At 35.2% G+C, this 18,432-nt stretch overlaps 2 long non-coding RNA genes across 4 annotated transcripts in view; one reads left to right on the top strand and one right to left on the bottom strand.

Moving 5' to 3' along the window:
* LOC107970593 (uncharacterized) overlaps positions 1 to 150 on the top strand; it is an 11,149-nt gene extending 10,999 nt beyond the window's left edge. For both annotated transcript variants that reach the window (XR_008547229.1, XR_001713221.3), the window contains one exon: positions 1 to 150. This exon is cut by the window's left edge and continues 155 nt beyond it. This is a non-coding gene — a long non-coding RNA (uncharacterized LOC107970593).
* LOC129143605 (uncharacterized) overlaps positions 1 to 18,432 on the bottom strand; it is a 115,212-nt gene that overhangs the window by 55,056 nt on the left and 41,724 nt on the right. The window lies entirely within an intron of this gene.

An 18,432-nucleotide genomic window follows, 5' to 3' on the forward strand; every position in this document is an offset into this window, starting at 1 on the left:
CTTTTCAGGGTCCCTCAGTTGTGGTGCAACATGGGGCATGCACACACGGAACTCCATCCACCCTGGGCAGCTTTCCTGAGCCTTAGGAAGCTGGCTTGCTCTGGTTTCTAGGCTTCTGTTTATCCTTGCTGCCTATAATAAATCTGTGATAAAATAATAATCTACTTTGTCCTACTTGTACATGTATTCTGTCTCATCGGACTTAAGCAATTGGTAGACAGCCTTTGCAATGCGGGTGTGTTCAGCTTTGTTAGCGCCATCTTTCTTGCCTGTTCTCCAGCTAAAGAGGATGTCAAACCAAATACTTTGTTTCCCAGCCTCTCTTACAGCTAGAAGTGGCCTTGGAATTCCATTTTGGCTACGAAGGCATAGAAGAACATCTGCTAGAGGGATTCTTGGAAACATTTTTTCTTCCTTTGAAAAGAAGAGAGACATGTTTGGAGGGTTTTCTCTCTGTCTTACACCCCCACCTGCTCTCACTTCTTCCAGATTTTGGACTTGAAATTAGGAAAATGAGATTTCTGGAGCCACTACTGCCATTTTCAACAGTGGAAGTAAAGTCAGGAAAATCATAGAGAACCTAGAATCCTCACATTGTGGAACCACCAGACTAACCCTAAACCGTGTACTTCTAGATTTCTCATTAAGTAAACAAGTGACATCTTTGTGAACTGAGCCAAATTACCTGGCTTTTCCATTACCTGAAGCTATAATTATACTAATTGATATAGTAGGCAATGTATTATCTTTGTTTCATATGTGAGGAAACAGAACAAAGAAATAAAGTAAAAATATTCAAAGGTTGCATGGAGGGCAAAGAGCAGAACCATGACTCAAGCTTACATAGCCTCAGAACAAACACATAATCTCCTCCAGTTTGTTCAATCAATTTTCACGTATTGTGTTTTTCAGATCCTGCATTATGCTGAATGGCCACATGTTGTCATATTTGGCTTTCTCAATATCTCTCCTAAGTGAGGTTGTTAAAGCCAAGTACAGTCACTCCTAAATCAAAGTAGTGTAGAGAGTAGCAGAGATTAACTATCTTGTTCTGAATACTTACATGAACACAGGCTGGAATCCTATGAGCTTTTTACTCAGTCTCATCACCCTCATATCAACTCAGGTCAAGCTTTATTTTGGCCAGGTGCAGTGGCTCGCGCCTGTAATCCCAGCAATTTGGGAGCCTGAGGTGGGCATATCACTTGAGCACAGGAATTTGAGACCAGCCTGGGCAACACGGCAAAACTCCATCTCTAAAAAAATTTTATAATTAACTAGGCATGGTGGCGCATGCCTGTGGTCCCAGCTACTCTGGAGGCTGAGGAGGGAGGATTGATTGAGCCCAGGACGTCAAGGCTGCAGTGAGCTGACATTGCACCACTGCACTCCAGCCTGGGTGACAGAGTGAGACCCTGTCTCAAAAAAACAACAACAAAAAAGCTTTATTTTTTTTCCCCTCAAGTCCTTCTCACTCTTTAATATTTAGGTAATGAAAATAACTTTAGAGAATTGAAAGAGGTTGCTGAAGAAGCATTTCCTTTACTCATTTGCCTTCACACATACATGCAAGATAATACATAATTCTTTCCAAGGAAATGATAGTCTCTCAATCTTTAAAGGCACAGGGATTCCTAATCTCACGTCACTGCTCCAGTGTTTAAAATTTTTATGATCTTCATTAACTGTATCAGTAAAATGTAAGCAGCACAAATGCAGGGAATTTTTGTCCCTCTGCTGTATCCTCGGCATTTTAGTATAATATTTGGCACATATTAGGCACTCAGTAAACATTGATTGAATGTGAATGAGTCTAAGAAATTCTTTCTTCTATTCAGTTTAAGTTTTATTTCACTATATTTTTTGCAAGTGGAAATCCCAAAAGGAATGGCCTAAGGTACAGATGCCTTGTGAAACCCTGATTAGCAGATGGCTATATCTATGCCTATGATTTGTTCTCTCTTTAATCCATCCTCCAGGGAAGGTTTAATACCATTTTGTACACCACTGATGACACTATTTCCTAGGACATTCCATCTAACCAGTCGTTTTTGGATCTCTAGCTGCTGATCTGTCCAAAACACATGGTTGGTCAATGAATATGTCACATGGCATAGAATCAAGAGCTATGTTGGAGCCAGTGAACAGGCTGAATGAGCAAATGAATGAATAAAACCAAGATGTATGCAGTTATAATTTCTGTTTGGTCTTCAGTCTTATCTCCTATCACAGGAGGATTTGTTTCTAACCAAACCTTTTGGTATTTTCCTAATACTCACGTCTCTTTTTCATATTCTCCTATTGATGCCCACTGTTTTCATAGAAATCTAAATTAGATCTAAGTTTTCCTTGCCTCCTCTAATAACACATTACTCTTCCTTAACCAATCTTAAAAATTTTCACTATTTTTTAATAGTAAAAAAGTATTAATCTCCATGTGTAGATAATTGCACTGAGATTAGCCAAGGGGTCTGTCCTTTATCTCAGATTTCAGAAGATCCTGTAAAAGTGAATCCATTTACTCCTCGCATCACTTTAATCAACTTTCACCACTTTTGTTCAATTATTGTACTTAGTCTCTCATGGGAAGCCTATCCTAATTTTTGACCCACTTGCTGTGATTAGGAAAACCCTTTAGCCTAAAAGCCAAATCGAGGCTGAGAGAAGCATATCTAAAGTACCTAGAGTTATGAAAAGAGCTCATCAAAACTGAAACTAGGAAGGGATTTAGGAAATAATGAATTTATAAAGAATGTTTGTATTATCTGAAGTGTGCCCTCTTAACTGGTAAAGATGATCTCAGATAAGGAAAACTAAGATGCAGGTTTCTCTGAGAACATACTCAGAAATATTTTATTGCTCTGAATTTTATCTAACCTAATTGAGTGTTGTACCATTTGAGGATCCTCTTCATAGGCAACAATTACAACTTGGTTTGCCTGCCCAGTGGGTGGAAAAATGTGTGAACTCTTGACCTAGTTGAAGAAGAACCCAGAGTTTGAAGCTACACATCTAAAGTCTTAAGCTAACAGAAACCCAGGTAACTATGGAAACAAAGGATACCCGAACATTGTTAAAATATTACTGGTGCCATTTATCTTTAAGACATTATATGAGTTAAACACCTAAAGGAAAGACAATCATTGCATGCCCTAAGGTTGTGGTTAAATTTCCAACATACCATAGGTAAAGGGGCTTGTCACAGGAGCCACCACCCAGGACTCCCTGTGCCAGAGAATTACTCTAATGAAGTGTTTCCTGGACACTATTTATTAGAAGAATTTCTAACATCCTGACCTACGCTTCCAGGGATCTGTTGGAAGATTCTATGCCACCCCTAAAAACATAAAACCAAACACAGACATTTTTACAAAGTGGAAATAAAAGGACGATGAGTCAGGAAAATGACAGCGTTCTGTTAAATTTTGGCAGGGAGAATTACAGAAAAATCAAAAGTGAAGAAGATGTTGGTAACAGTACTGTAAATGTGTTCCTAGTCTTCTTTCAAATAGATCAAAGTTCCAGGGAAATACATATGTTTGCCAGATACAGCTGTCACATATTCTTGGTGGGAATGGAAACTGATGCAACTTCATTGAAGCGAAATTTACCCAAATTCATAAAAATTTAAAATGTGCTTCCCTTTGGCTGAGCAACTTTATTTTTAGTAGTCTATGCAACAGATATCATCTACATTTTCAAAACTGTATATGTACTGCTTATAAGAATGAAAAGTGATAACACGATAAATGCCCATCAGCACAGGACTGGTTAAAGAAATTAAGGTACATTCAAAAAGTGGAATCCTATATGTCCTTAAAAATATGAGTGATAGGACACAAGCTCCAAATATATTAAGTTGAACCAGTAAAATCCATAGCTTTCTCCCCCTCTCTTGTATATGCAGTGAATTTTTCTAGAAGGTGGCACACAACTGTAACTGCTTCTGGACAGGGAAACTAGGAGACTGGAGGAAGAAGAGGAAGGAAGATTGCATTTCACTATACAACAGTTGAGATTTTTAACATGTTTATGTATTTCTAATTTTAAAAATTAATTTAATAAATGTATGTGTCACCATATTCAGAACTTACCAGAGGAGACACCTCACCATAAAATGGTGTCATCAAAACCCCTAGGGGAGAAAGTTTTCACAGGCCAAAATATCTAGACTCCTGAGGAGCACAGACACTATAAAACACACAAACTGAGCACATGAGGCAGATTTGTGGGGCTAAGGGCTTCATAGATAAATGAGAGTTTTAGTAATTTTAAATAGAACACAATAGCATTGAAATTCAATAGGTAGCAGAAATCATGCCTACTGTCAAGGGAGACAAGTTTGTCACTCATTTGCCATTAAGTCCATGATGAAAGCTAAATATTAGTAAAGTTGCCATAGTTTTTGCAAACTATTCTCTGAGGTATTAATAAAAGAGCTAGAAGAGGGGGCCCAGAGTAATAAAAACCAACCAAGCCAAGAACCAAACAACAGCCACAGTTAGTATCAATCATGGAGGGCCTCCTACAGCAGGGCTACGAATTAGAGCTTTAAGATGGAGAAAAATAGGGGTTGATAGACAGAAAAATAAAGAGGTTCAGGCAGACAGACAATATGGATGACAATACAAAGGTAGGGCTAAAAAAAAAAATCCAGACTTGAAAATAGTCTGACTTGAGCTGAAAAAGTATTAAGAAGAATGAGAAAAGAAGAAAACATTGATGTCAGTTATTGAATAAAAGATTCAGTTCAGATTTTATATGCTAGGCAAAAGGAAGCTACGAGAGATTCTTAAGCAGGTAATTGATAGATTTCCATTTTACAACTCTTATATAGAGGAGAAAAAATACACTTAAAATCACAATCTCAGGCTTCCATTTTAAATCTGCCCTCATTAATGACCTAACATCAGCTATACTATTGAAGTCCTAAGAAATCACCAGTTTTCTGTTGGAAGACATGGTGGGAAACACAGGAGTTTTAAGATTTCAATGGTAATATATTCGGATTTTTCTTCTTAGTAAATCTCAGTTTCCAGAAAATTCACCCTAACAAAGATTACTCTTAGAATTTTTGTATAACTATTGACATCCTAAAATGTCATGGTCAAGATATTAGGTTTTACTGGTATTAAGTCATCTTTGACAAATTGAACATGAAAAAGTATTTCTTGCCAGTCAATTAGGTAGTTTTCTCTGCATGCTTAATGATTTTAGGAGTCTTTATTGTGAATTCTGAAGGTAAGATTTGAAGTGTGACTATAGCTGCTTTATAAAAGGCACGGTCGTATTGTATTCATGATAGCTATGCATTTTGTGCTGTTTTCAAATCCAACCATGAATAAAGGCTCATACACTTATTCATTACTATTTTTCACTTCATACTATAACCTGTATATATATATATGTGTGTGTGTGTGTGTGTATATATATATAAGGTATATATATGTGTGTGTGTGTGTGTATATATATAGGTGTATGTGTGTGTGTGTGTATATATATATATACACACACACCTTATAATTGGGTAGTTCCCAGGTTTGGGGCCCCAGAATTGTTTGTTTATGTATTTATTCTCTAAACTGAGAGTTTGATTAAGAACTGAATATTAAATAATTTGAGGTTATTTTCTTGGAAAGGGTTTTTTCATTTCTTTTTAGCATATAGTACATTCAAGTAATTTTAGATGTCAGAGTGCTAAAAAGGCTTCTAATAAAAACCCAGCCATTTCTTGTTGCCTCTCTTCCCAACCCTTCATTCCTGTGCCCAGAGTAATTTCTGGCTTTTTTCGTTTTCTCCTCTGGCATTTGCATCAATATTTTAAAGTAACATACACAACCTGTTTGTTCTAGATTCTGCCTAGAAACCAGACAGAGCTTCTGTTGAATAAGATTAATTTACTTCTTATTCTTGTTTTTTAAAAATGTAACCACTTTTCAAGATTTTTTTTGTCTCTAATGTTCTGAAATTTCACAATCACATGCCAGGGTATAGCTTTCTCATGCTTTGTATTAGTACTCATCTTTCAGTTTTGAGAAATATTCTCGTATTTCTTTCTCATTATTTTCTTTATTTTTCCCCTTGGAACTTCTATTTATCAGATATTGCACTTCTAGTTTTCTTGACTATTCCCCTATTATTTGTTTTTGTGTGTTTGTTTGTTTTTGTTTAACTTTTGGGGAGATTTTCTCATCTTTATCTTCCAAAGCTTCTTTGGGTTTATTCTATTTACTTTTATATTTTAAATTTCTCATTTATTGTATTTATTTTAATAGTATCTCATTCTTGTTTTATTTGTGCAATATTTCTCTTATATTTTGTGTTTTCTTTGAAGTTTTCCTCTTCTTACATTTTCTTTTCTTTTTTTTTTTTTCATGAGCTCTATTTTTCTCCCTTTGCTTGTTTCGGTCTCTTTCTTCTTGGAGATTATCCTCAAATATCTGGTTATCACTGACTGTCCTTTTATGTTCAAGAGCGAAGCGCTAAGAAATTGACTGACATCTTCTTGTACAAGGGTGGGGTTGTATGATGGTGGGCTACACTGCAGGGCAATAGAGAGGCAGCTGGCTTTCTACTTGTGAATCTTCTATGTCAATATTAGTATATCTTTTCTCTGGAGTTGTTGTCTCCACAAAAGGAGATTCCAGCTCCTATTTGGGAGATGAAGTGGTGACAAGAAAGGATAAATACACTGGCTGCTGGTGCTCTTCTGGTGCTGGGTAGGGAAAGGAAACAGGATTATCAACATTCAGAACTTTCTTATTCACCTAGTTATACTGTTGTCAGTATGCCACTGCCTTCCACTACCTGTCTGCTGTGCCTGGTGTTTCCAATCCAGAACCTCTACTTTGGTTAATCTAGAGAATAAACATCCAGTTTCCTGCTGGAGTAAAGGAAGTACTGTGACAGTGCAGGATAGAAGTGACAAGAAATGATCCCATTTTCAGAACCTACCTCCAATCTCTCAGGCTGTCTCAGGTCTATACAAAATGTCTGCTTGCTCCTGGTTGTCACCCTCCAAATGTGTGTGCACACACATCCACACTCACTTAGACGTGGCCTTCCTCCCACCTGCTACATCATTTATGATGACTCCATCTTTTTTCTGTGTTTATGTTTTATTTGAATTAAACATCTCTTGTCTCATTGGCAATGGAATATGTGTTTTTGTTTCTTGTTCCTGTTATTGTTTGGGGATGATCTTTGAAGACGAGGAGTCAAAGGTATTTTAATTAAGCTACCTTGAAATAAAAACTTCCTGGAACATGATTGAAGAGTAGATAATTTCTGTGACTGCTGAGGACTGCCTCAGTTTTAGATCAGCATTGTCCAAAAAAAATTTTTGAGGAAACAAAAATATTGTATTCTGGCACTGTACAATATGGCAAATACTAGCTATATATGGAAATTAAACACTGAAATGTGACTGAGGAACTGAATTTTTAATTAGATTTCATTTTTATTAAGTTAAACATTAATTTAATACCCACATGTGGCTACTAGCTACTGTATTGGGCTGTGCAGTTTTAGACAGTAAATAAGTTGAGAAGCCAAACCAAGATTCCAGGTAGATAGATAGCTGTTTCCAATCTGGCTATAGATTTGGTCTGTTCTCACTCATAAATGTTTAATTCAATTCCCAAAGTACTATCCTCTACACTTCTACAATATTGTGGAGATTACTTTTTTCCCCCATATCTTAATGCTCAGAAGAAATTACTCTATGCTGGAAGTCCTATTTGTCATTCGTCACCTCTATATAAAATGTCATGAGCATGCCAACAGAATATTTAATTATTTTTAAGAAACTTTTAAAAAAATGGCCAGAATTAATTGACTACCAGTGGCCCTCACCTCTCCAAAGTATGAATTAACTTTTCTACTATAGGAATAATATTGACTATGTATTAACTAAATTTTAGATAAAATGTGCTAAAATTAACTTTTTAGTTTCAGAATAATTAATATTAAATTATCTTATGGCACTTATTGAAGAATCCTTTATTCTCTGAGGCACCTCAACATTCACTGTCATAAAAACACATAATTTATATACAGAAGAAATATTATTTGTTCTACTTGTTGTAGTCAAGAGGCATATATTTACATAATTCTAAAGCAGTTTAAATCATTGAGATACAGGATTAAGAAAAGTACAAATAGGATGGGCGAGGTGGCTCATACCTTTAATCTCGGTACTTTGGGAGGCTGAGGCAGGCAGATCATTTGAGGTCAGGAGTTCGAGACCAGCCTGGCCAACATGGTAAAACTCCCATCTCTACCAAAAACACAAAAATCAGCTGGGTTTGGTGGTGGACGCCTGTAGTCCCAGGGAAGTTGCGGCATGAGAATCGCTTGAACCCAGGAGGTGGAGGTTGCAGTGAGCTGAGATCACACCACTGCACTCCAGCCTGGGTGACAGAGTGAGTAAGACTCCATCTCAAAAACAAGAAGAAAAGAAAACTACAAATACCACAGCTCCATTTTGAGCTCAAAAGAGTAAACAGACTATTTCTGTGGAGTCTAATTCTCATATTAGTGACTAGTAAATAGGTTTCAGGGAATTTTAAGTAACTAGGAGTCTGTATTGATTCTTTGCGAGTCATCCATTATAGTTCCTACCTCTGGAACCAAATACCAAGGAGATGTATATAAAAGTTGAAAAACACATTATAATAATTATAATGTTATAATAATATAATATATGCTGTAATTATAACAAAATAATAATTTTTAACAGATTTCTCCATGGGATAATAAAGTATAAAAGCATAATCAATGATGAAAGAGCCATTCCAGAGACCTGCTTCCTCTGTGTAAACTATTAGCCTGGGAGACCCAGACTTGCATGTCATTTAGGAGTCAGCTGGAATAATGTAAAGCTGGGATTTTCATCAAATCGATAGTTCCACACTTGGGGAGGCATGAAATATTATCTTTTTATTTGTAATAAGAAAAATTATACTGTTAATATTGTACTCATGGAATCCTAACTACATTCACTGTTCTTCAGTAAAAATTTCTTATCACAGTTTAGTTGTTAACAATAATCATTTTTGATACAAAGGTAAACAGAAATACCAAAGAAGCATTTTTTGCATTACCAGGGCCTGATGGTGACTGCTTTGTTATATGTAATATTTGTGTTAAAATTGAAAAGCTGAATACTTATTAGATTCTGCAATTGAGAATATTACCAAAAACATGAATTTTGGTCCCACTTTTAAGCTATTATTCTATTGTGATAATTTGTTAGTCTAAATAAAGGTCTACATCTAAATCCCAGAAAATGATGGCCTAAACCTGGGCCCCTGTGCAATGGGAGTGATGTGTGAATCAAACACACTTGTGAAACCCAAGTGTTCCCTGTATACTGAAGGGTACTAATGACTTTAATAAGACTGAAACGTTGTGCTTAAAGCAAACTGACTGACCTTGACAACAGAAGTGTAAACAAGAGTCTAATGAATATTAATTTTTCTTCTTTCCTGCATTAGCTGTAGCTGTTGACTGATTAGCTCTGACACCTACATGGTCAAATTAACAAGCACATTTGTAAGACATTTTCCATTGTTTATAATGTCAACAAAATTTCTGAACCTTGGTAGGTGACTATTAGTAAGTTATCATCATTTCTTAGAAATCTACCAGATTACATTTAAAACAATCGCATATTTTAGCTCCCATAATGTATAAGATGCATATTTTGAAATGGATGCATATAGTTCCAATAATTTATGATGGGATTTCAGAGGCTAAGCCAAAATGTAATAATTATTCCATTATTAGACTTACATATGAGCTGGATTAGTTATCAGCAGCATTGATGCAGGGCAGGTTTGATGTATCCTGAGCTACCATATTGAACTAAGTGCCATTTCCCATTGTGCCCTTGCCATCTGTATAATGACATCAAAGGAGAGAAGGCAGGAGCAGATGGCATCAATGGCATACAAGAGCAAAAGTCACACCCACAGCATGCTGCTGAGTAATGAAAGTGAGGTGATGTGCAGGCAGAGAGCAGACGGAAATTAAGAAAGGTCATGGTGGTGCTATGGACTGCTTAGCTCCTACCATCATTACAAGAGCAGCATGCTCCACTCATTCCTACCTTCCTTTTTATGAGAAATGCTCTTCTACCATTCCTAGCATGTGCTTCTAGCAGGGGTTGTTGTGTTTTACAGGACCCCCTTCTTTCTGGCCATAGTTGATTATCCAGGAGGTCAGACCCTGACCCCATTTGGACCCCTTTTGTCCAGAATTTGAACTAGGTAAAAAGAAGTATTCTCTCTTCAATTAAGGAGGGACACAAGATGAAAATGTGCGATCTGTCAGTAGTCATGTCTCCAGCCATGAGTAGAGACCCATTCATTCTACAGTTAGAATGACAAATGACATCACCATGAGGTGAAAAGCAAAGACAGGAAATATTTGAGGCTGGGTTTCAAAGAGTAAAAAATATCTGAAATGGAATAGAGATGGAACTCAGTTGAAACTGTTTCTATTGATCCCTGTTCATGCAAGTAAAGACATAAACTTTTACAGGCCATAGTGGAAATGTGTAAAAACTACAGCCTCCAACCTTGTCAGCAACAGTCAAGACTGGCCAGAGCAGCACCTAGATCATTTTCTTCCCCCTATCTAAACCTGTAAAATAGGCTGGGCCTTTTTATAGTTAGCCACTTTTCTCCCAACAAGGAAGACAATTTAGCTTATGCCCAATAATGCCTGACTGTCTTCAAATTTTACTTCATTCAGAAAACTGATTTGGGACTCTTGAAGTGTTTGATTCTCTTAATACTCTAGATCTAGTAGAAGCAGACCACTACTATAAATAGATCCTTAGAGATCAAAACATTGGAATGGTTGGGTTCTCTGTTGTAAGCATAATGTGGGCTATCTCTGCAGAGGATTAGAGTTAGGGAGAGAGGTAGTAAGCAAGAGGGAATCTTCAGTGCATCTATATTGATTTCATTATTTTGTAGTGATAATATTGTAATAATGATGTGTGAAGTTTCCTGGTAAATAATGTATATATATTAATTCATTATATTCTGGCAACAACCCCATAAGGCCAATACTAAAATCATCACCATTTTATAGATGAGGAAACTGGGCCACTGCCAGATGAACTTACTCAAGGTCATATGACTAATAATTGACAGATCCCAGGTGCTAACAAGATAATCTAGTCTGTGCCCTTAACTGCTATGTCCTACTATGTCTAACATGAAGGAAATTTATTCATGTATTAGTTTTGTTAATATCAAAGTAATAAAGGCTTTATATTTTTATAAGTTTGGAAACATGTACACCAAAATGTGAACAGTAGAAATCAATTTTTAAATATTAGGGATAATTGTTATTTTATTTATTATTTTAAAATTTGTTATTTATTCTTTCCAAATAGGTATGCTTTACTTCTGCAATAAGAAAAAATACCATAAGTTTTCATAGTAACACAATTCAAACCATCTTGTGAGACTTTCAACTCTGTCACAAGGGAACTCTAAAGTATGCAGCAGCTTCCTTTCCAACTGGTAATTGGGTCATTCTGTTCTATGCTGATTGGCAGCAAGAGTAAGATTTTGCAGAGATGTTGCACATGTTCTTTTTAACCCCTCTGGCACAGTGTGCTATTTGGGAAAATGTATGTTATACCAAATAAATATGAAGATAGATGTAACAAGGTTGGTTTGCAACTGATACCTGATTGATACTATAAAGTATGAGCCCTGAAAATTCTCTCATGGTACAGTGAATATAATATCTGTAATTTCTGTAATCTCTGTCTGGGAAAAGTCATGCCTAACGACTTGACTAATACGGAGTAGCAGCATGAAACTGAAAAGAACATGAGATTGGGAATTAGCAGACTGAGATTTATGGAGAATGGGTAATTTATCCTGTTAGAAAAGGTTTTAATTCCAACGGACCTTAAATTTTGTGACCTTGTGCAAGCCATTTAATCCTGTTTGCTCTTAGTTTTCTTGTAAATATTTAGTAGATTTTAATTTTAAAATTATAATATTCCATGATTATAGCTAATATATTTGGTCATGTCTGTAGAACTCACTGTTATACTTTTGATTAAAAGTGAAATTTCCTGATCATTCAAAAACTGAAATTTCCCATCTTTTGGACAGATGTATAACACTCCCTCAGGGAAACAGGCTGCTATAGCTACTTATATGTGTTGTTTTTTTTTTTTTTTATCTAAATGAAAGTCAAGTATACACATCTGAAAAGGCAGGGCTGGCTGGTGAAAGTAACCCATGAGACATGTGAGTTTCAGGCTTGTTATCAACAGCACAATGGATGCCAGCTTTCAGCTCACATAGAGTAAGCAGCATTTAATATTGATAGCTTCAAGTCAATGCTTTCTGACACAGATTCTAGCAGAAAAGAAAACAGACATGTATAAATATTAGTTTCTGCCTGAAGACAGTTTATTTAGTAATGGGATGGCCTATTTCTAAAAAACTTTATTTATCTCTCTAAAAAGAAAACTGAAAGTAAAAGGGATCAGTTCTCAAAACATGGAAATTGCTAATGAACACAGGGGAACTTGAGAGTAAAGGAAATGTTCTATTTCTTGATTATGGTGGTGGTTACATAAGTGTATACATTTGCCAAAACATTGAACTGTATAATTAAGGTGGCTGTATTTGATTATATCAATAAAGTTGATTTTTTAAAGAAACCTCATGGGTACATGTCAGCATATTCATATAGATTCCTTTTCATTTATTTGTGCTAAAGATAATCAAAAATCCCAAAATGCTTAACTTAAAATACGCCTACCTTTCAACTCAGAAATTTCAGCTCAATAAATTATCATTATAAGGAAACACTAACTGATGAGAACTCAAATTTATTTTCAAGGATGTTCCCTGCAATGCTGCTTATAATAGCAAAAAAAAAAAAAAAAAAGATACAATGTAAATTAACTATGGAGAATGGCAGCAGGGTGAATAATTAAGACCCCAGACACTGAAGCCAGGATTTTCAGTTCAAATCCTAACTGTTGCTTAGTAGCTGGAAACGTTAACAGTTTCTTAACATCTCTTGCCTTAGTTTCCACATTTCTAAAATGGGGTTAATAATGGTGCCTATTTAGCGGTATTATTATGAGGATTAAATAAGTTAATATTTGGAAAGTGCTTAAAACCATGCCTCACATATAAGTGCTGAATATGCATCATTAAAGTGAGCAGTGTTTTTCTTCTTAAAAAGCAGGGTTCTAGCCTTACAATAGTTAAATTTAATATAATTTCTTCCACTAGGTCTATGCTAATATAATAATCTTATACTAAGTGGATCTGAATTTTAAGAATAAAAATAATATGTTATTTTTATTAAATAACTTTTTTAATGAGTAGTACCTTAAGATTTGTGAAGATCTGATATGTGGAACTTTATTTAAGAGCAGTCTAAATGCTGTCTTCTTCAGAATAGTATGTATACTGTGCTATCTTTTTGTAAAAAAGGAGGAATATAAAGGTACTTGTGATTTTTTTAAATGAAAGAGTAAACCAAAAATAAATATAAATGGTTATCTATCTACAAGGTGAGATGAAAGAGATGAAAGCTAAACTTTTCTGAAAGCAATTAGTTTTATACCTTTGTCTTTGGACTCATGTAAATGTTTTATATAACAAAAAAATTAACCTAACATTTAAAAAAATTTCTAAAAAATAAATAAAAATGAAACAAATCAATATAACTATGTAAGTTGTTGGCTTAACCACACAGATAGTAATTAGTCTAATGACTTTAATTATGTATATGCTTTATCTGTAACTATAAATCTATATATTTATAAGTATATTTACATATAATTAAAATAAACATTGATATATCACATGTATATTTAGTAACACATATTTAGTGGAATACTAAAGACAAAAACTATAAATAAATCAAACAATATTTAGTAATTATATTGCTGGTAATAATATTGGTATATAATTTTGAAGTTTTACATTGCTAGCATAAAGCAAAGAAATAATACATTTATGTCATTAATAACAGATTTTTCAGTATATGAGAAAGGAACTACAACTGTAAAATCAAATAAGTTAAATAAAAATTCTGAATTTATGTTGGAAATATTACTATGAACTCATGATGTAATTTTTTTAAAACGTAAATATTTTCTACTTCTGTCTGTTGGAAAGGCCTAGAAACAGTGACCAATCCTGTGGCAATGAGCACCTTTAGTGCTCAGATTATGGTTTCTAAAGACCACTTCCCATTGAAAGGAAACAGGGTTCCTTGGAGAAATGGCTGATTGTAGACATGAGTAAGTACAAAATGAGGCTCTTGTCATTCCAGAAAGCAAGGAATCCCATGAAGATATCAGAGGAAAGTCAAAAGGAACATGAAGCCAACTTGAAGGACTCCCTTAGGGCAAAGATGGACAAATTTGTGCATTTAAAATATATGTTATTTTATTTCAATGTATTGAAGCACATCAAAAATTTTTAAAAATCCATGAATTGCTAATAGACAATTTTTAAATATCCTGATTAAGCATTTCTTCTATACTTCTTTAGTAAACTATTGCCTCAAGGTAATGGCCAACTTTAAAACAGTTGGATCAGACTAACAGCATGTGAATTCAATCATCAACATCACCAAAAAAAGAGATAACCAGACATTAAATACCTCCTGATATTACATAGTAAGACTCAGCCCCATTCATGAACTATTCTTGAAGAAAAAAATCTAATCTAATCAAGCCTCTAAGTCTAATTATTGGTTTGTTGGAAACTCAGGGGCTAGGATAACATGTTACATAACAATTAATCAGTAAATCCAGAAAGTGGAAATTTATACATAACAAATGCCCTGGTTCTTCACAAAATAAATAGCAAGCAAAAAAAATAAAAACAGTGAAGAATCTATAAATTAAATGAGACTTAAGAAGTATATCAACCTATTTCATGTGTGATTCTTATTGCATCTTCATTTGAACAACAACAAAGGAAAACTGCCATCAAATAAAAATTATAAGACAACTGGAGAAATTTGAACAATAACTAGATATTTAGTGAATTGATGAATTATTGTTACTTTTATTTTACATATCATAATGGCAATCTATCTGTTTTTTAAAAGTTCTCTTTTAAAGATAAATATTGAAGTATTTATATGTGAAATAATAGGATGCCTGAGATTTGCTTTAAAATAATCTAGGTTGAGTATCAAGGGTAAAAAGTAGGTGTGGTTATAAATGAAACAAGTTATGTCATGTGATAATAATTATAGAAACTTAGTGATGGGTTCATGGAGTTTTTATACTAGTCTTCCTACTTTCATATGTATATATTTGAAAAAATCCATAATTAAAAGGAACCACCTTTTTCTGATTTCTAATCTGGTTTTTAGATTCTTTGTTCTTTTTGGACTATTCCTGGTTTAGGGTAGATGTTTATAATTAAATTGTCGGCTGATGCTTCTTACAATTGAATCAAAACAAGGCATGGGAATGGAGTGATATGTCGGAAGCCACAGGTATATTAAACCTAAAAATCTTCTAGCTTCCAAGTAACAATATATTACTATATAATTACGTGTGTCCTCACTTTTGTTTGACTTCAAATGAAGCTGCATTTCTTCAATTGCCTGCCACTGGATAATAGTGTGAGATGAATGTCAAACATAATTAAAACATAGCAGAGCACAACGAGAGACATTGTCAGCAGCCAGTGAATACAGTGCTGTTCTCATCCAGTAAAAAACTGTGCCACAGGCAGATGAACAGATGCTGCATTTACCTCAAAAGGGTTTATAGTAAAAGGAAGCAATTTCACAATACAGTATAACCCTGTTCATTTCATCTCCTGGTCCTTATTATCTGAACTATTCAGAGGGTCTCTTACCTGTTTTCCTTGCTTCGAGACTTTCCCACTCTAATTCTTATTTTCCTAAAATTTGCCTGGCTCAGATCCTGCCCTTGGATACTCAGATCCCGTACAACCTGCTCAAGTCAATTCTGTTCCTTATCCTATCATTCAAAGCCTTCCACCACCTGTCTGTAACCTTTGTTTCGGGTCCTAACTCCAGCTACTCATTATTTCCTGATCACAACCAAACTCTTCTTGTAGAATTGCCACCAAGTTTTACCCACTTACTCCCCAACTTTACACTTCACTTCCTACCTCCCCCAAACCATAGTCACTCAATTTACTCTGAAAGCTTCTTTAAGAAAGCAAACAAGACAGACAAAAAAAGCTTCCAATTTTTAGCTTATGTCAGTTCCTATCTCAATGTCTGCCAGTAGTCTTTCAACGTCGTATATAAATATGAAATCAACTTTTTCCTTCAAATTCCAAAGCCATCTGTCAGTGTTATTTTATTTTCCTTATATCCTTTTTCTCCTGCCAGTTCCTTCTTTCTAGTCAAACTCCCATTTCACCCTGTACTTGGTGGGTTCGTATATTCTTCCTCTGTGATAATTACTTGAACAATGTGTATCTCCCCAACTAAACTATAAATTCTACACGGCAAGGACTATGTTTGTCTTTTTCACATTGTAATCCCAGGACCTACAGCAAAGAGACAAAACAAGTATTTTCAGTGATTGAATAAATTCAGCAACATAAACATAATTTTCATCCAATATTAATTTTGTTTTCTCCTTATGTTAGGAATCATCTCACTCTATATCAGGAATCATCTTTTTCTTTCCTTTTCTCATTCGAAAACATTTTTAAAATAGAAAGTTCCTTTATAAAATTTTTTTTCAAACGGAGTTTGTATGAACTCCAGCAATCCTAAAACACCCAAAAAGCATATTTTCTTTCCCTTATATATCCATATTAAGGCTCCACAATAGAAAAATTGTAAAATAAATACAGGTGACCCTCTAACAATCTAAGAGTTAGGGGCACCAACCCCTACACAGTCAAAAATTGTAATATAACTTTTGACTCCCCAAAGCTTAATTACTAATAGCCTACTTTTGACCAAAAGCCTTACTAGAAACATATGATCAATTAACACATATTTGGTATGTTATGCATTATGTACCGTATTCTTTTTTTTTCTTTTCTTTTCTTTCTTTTTTTTTTTTTGAGACGGAGTCATGCTCTGTCACCCAAGCTGGAGTGCAGTGGCACCATCTCGGCTCACTGCAAGCTCTGCCTCCCAGGTTCACACCATTCTCCCACCTCAGCCTCCTGAGTAGCTGAGACTACAGGCGCCCGCCACCACGCTTGGCTAATTTTTTGTATTTTTCAGTAAAGACAGGGTTTCACCATGTTAACCAGGATGGTCTCGATCTCCTGACACGTGATCCGCCCGCCTTGGCCTCCCAAAGTGCTGGGATTACAGGCATGAGCCACCGCGCCCAGCGTATGTACTGTATTCTTACAAGAAAGTAAGCTAGAGAAAAGAAAATGCTATTAAGAAAGTCATATAGCCAGGCATGGTGGCATACACCTGTAGTCCCAACTACTCAGGAGGCAAAGGAAGAAGGATGGATTGAGCCTAGGAGTTCCTGAATTTAAATACAGCTTGGGGAACATAATGAAACCTCATCTCTTAAAAAAAGAAAATCATAAGGAAGAGAAAATATATTTACTATTCATTAAGTAGAAGTGGATCACCATAAAGGTCTTCATTCTTGTCATCTTCATGTTGAGTAGGCTTAGGAGGAGGAGAAAGATGAACAATTGGTCTTTCTGTCTCAGGGGTGGTAGAGGCAGAAGAAAATCCATATCTGGACCCTGGCAGTTCATGCCCATGTTGTTCAAGGGTCAACTTTTTATGTTTGGGGTAAAGTTAAACCTAACCAATGACAGTAATATGTGTATAGACTTATTATGGTCCCAGCATGGTGGTATAGACACAAGCTGGTTTCACTCTCCTATACAAAAAACTAAAAACAAATGCACAATGCTGAAATTATTACCAGCAATACCCAAGAATTCAAATGTGAAGATGAGACAGTTCCCAGAGAACTGAAAAAGAGAAGTGAAAAAACTCCAAGCAGACAGGAAGAGAGTCAGGCTTCCACATTTGAGACCTCCTGCCCACATTCTCCCTGGCACCAAGCATGAAGAAAATTTTCTTTCAACTTAGCTTCTATGCTGGAAAAAGTGAGATCAAGGTGAACAGCCAGTAGACATCTTTGAATTGAGACGTATGTTTGCTGAACTGAAAAATTCAACGGCAGAATGAATCAAACAAAGAAAGGAACAGTGAGCTCAAAGACAAGCTATTCAGAAATATACAGAGGACAAAAAACAATAAAAAGCAACAAAGAATGCCTACGAGATATAAAAAATTATCTAAAATGAGCAACCACCAAACAAAGAAAAAACAAGCAAAAAAAACTTCTACATGTTAAATTCACCCCCCTCCCCACATTTTGACTTTTGTCACAATTTATATATTTTTATATTACTCAATAATAGCTATAGG

This window comes from Pan troglodytes, chromosome 2 (assembly GCF_028858775.2).
Source record: "Pan troglodytes isolate AG18354 chromosome 2, NHGRI_mPanTro3-v2.0_pri, whole genome shotgun sequence".
Lineage (NCBI taxonomy): Eukaryota > Metazoa > Chordata > Mammalia > Primates > Hominidae > Pan > Pan troglodytes.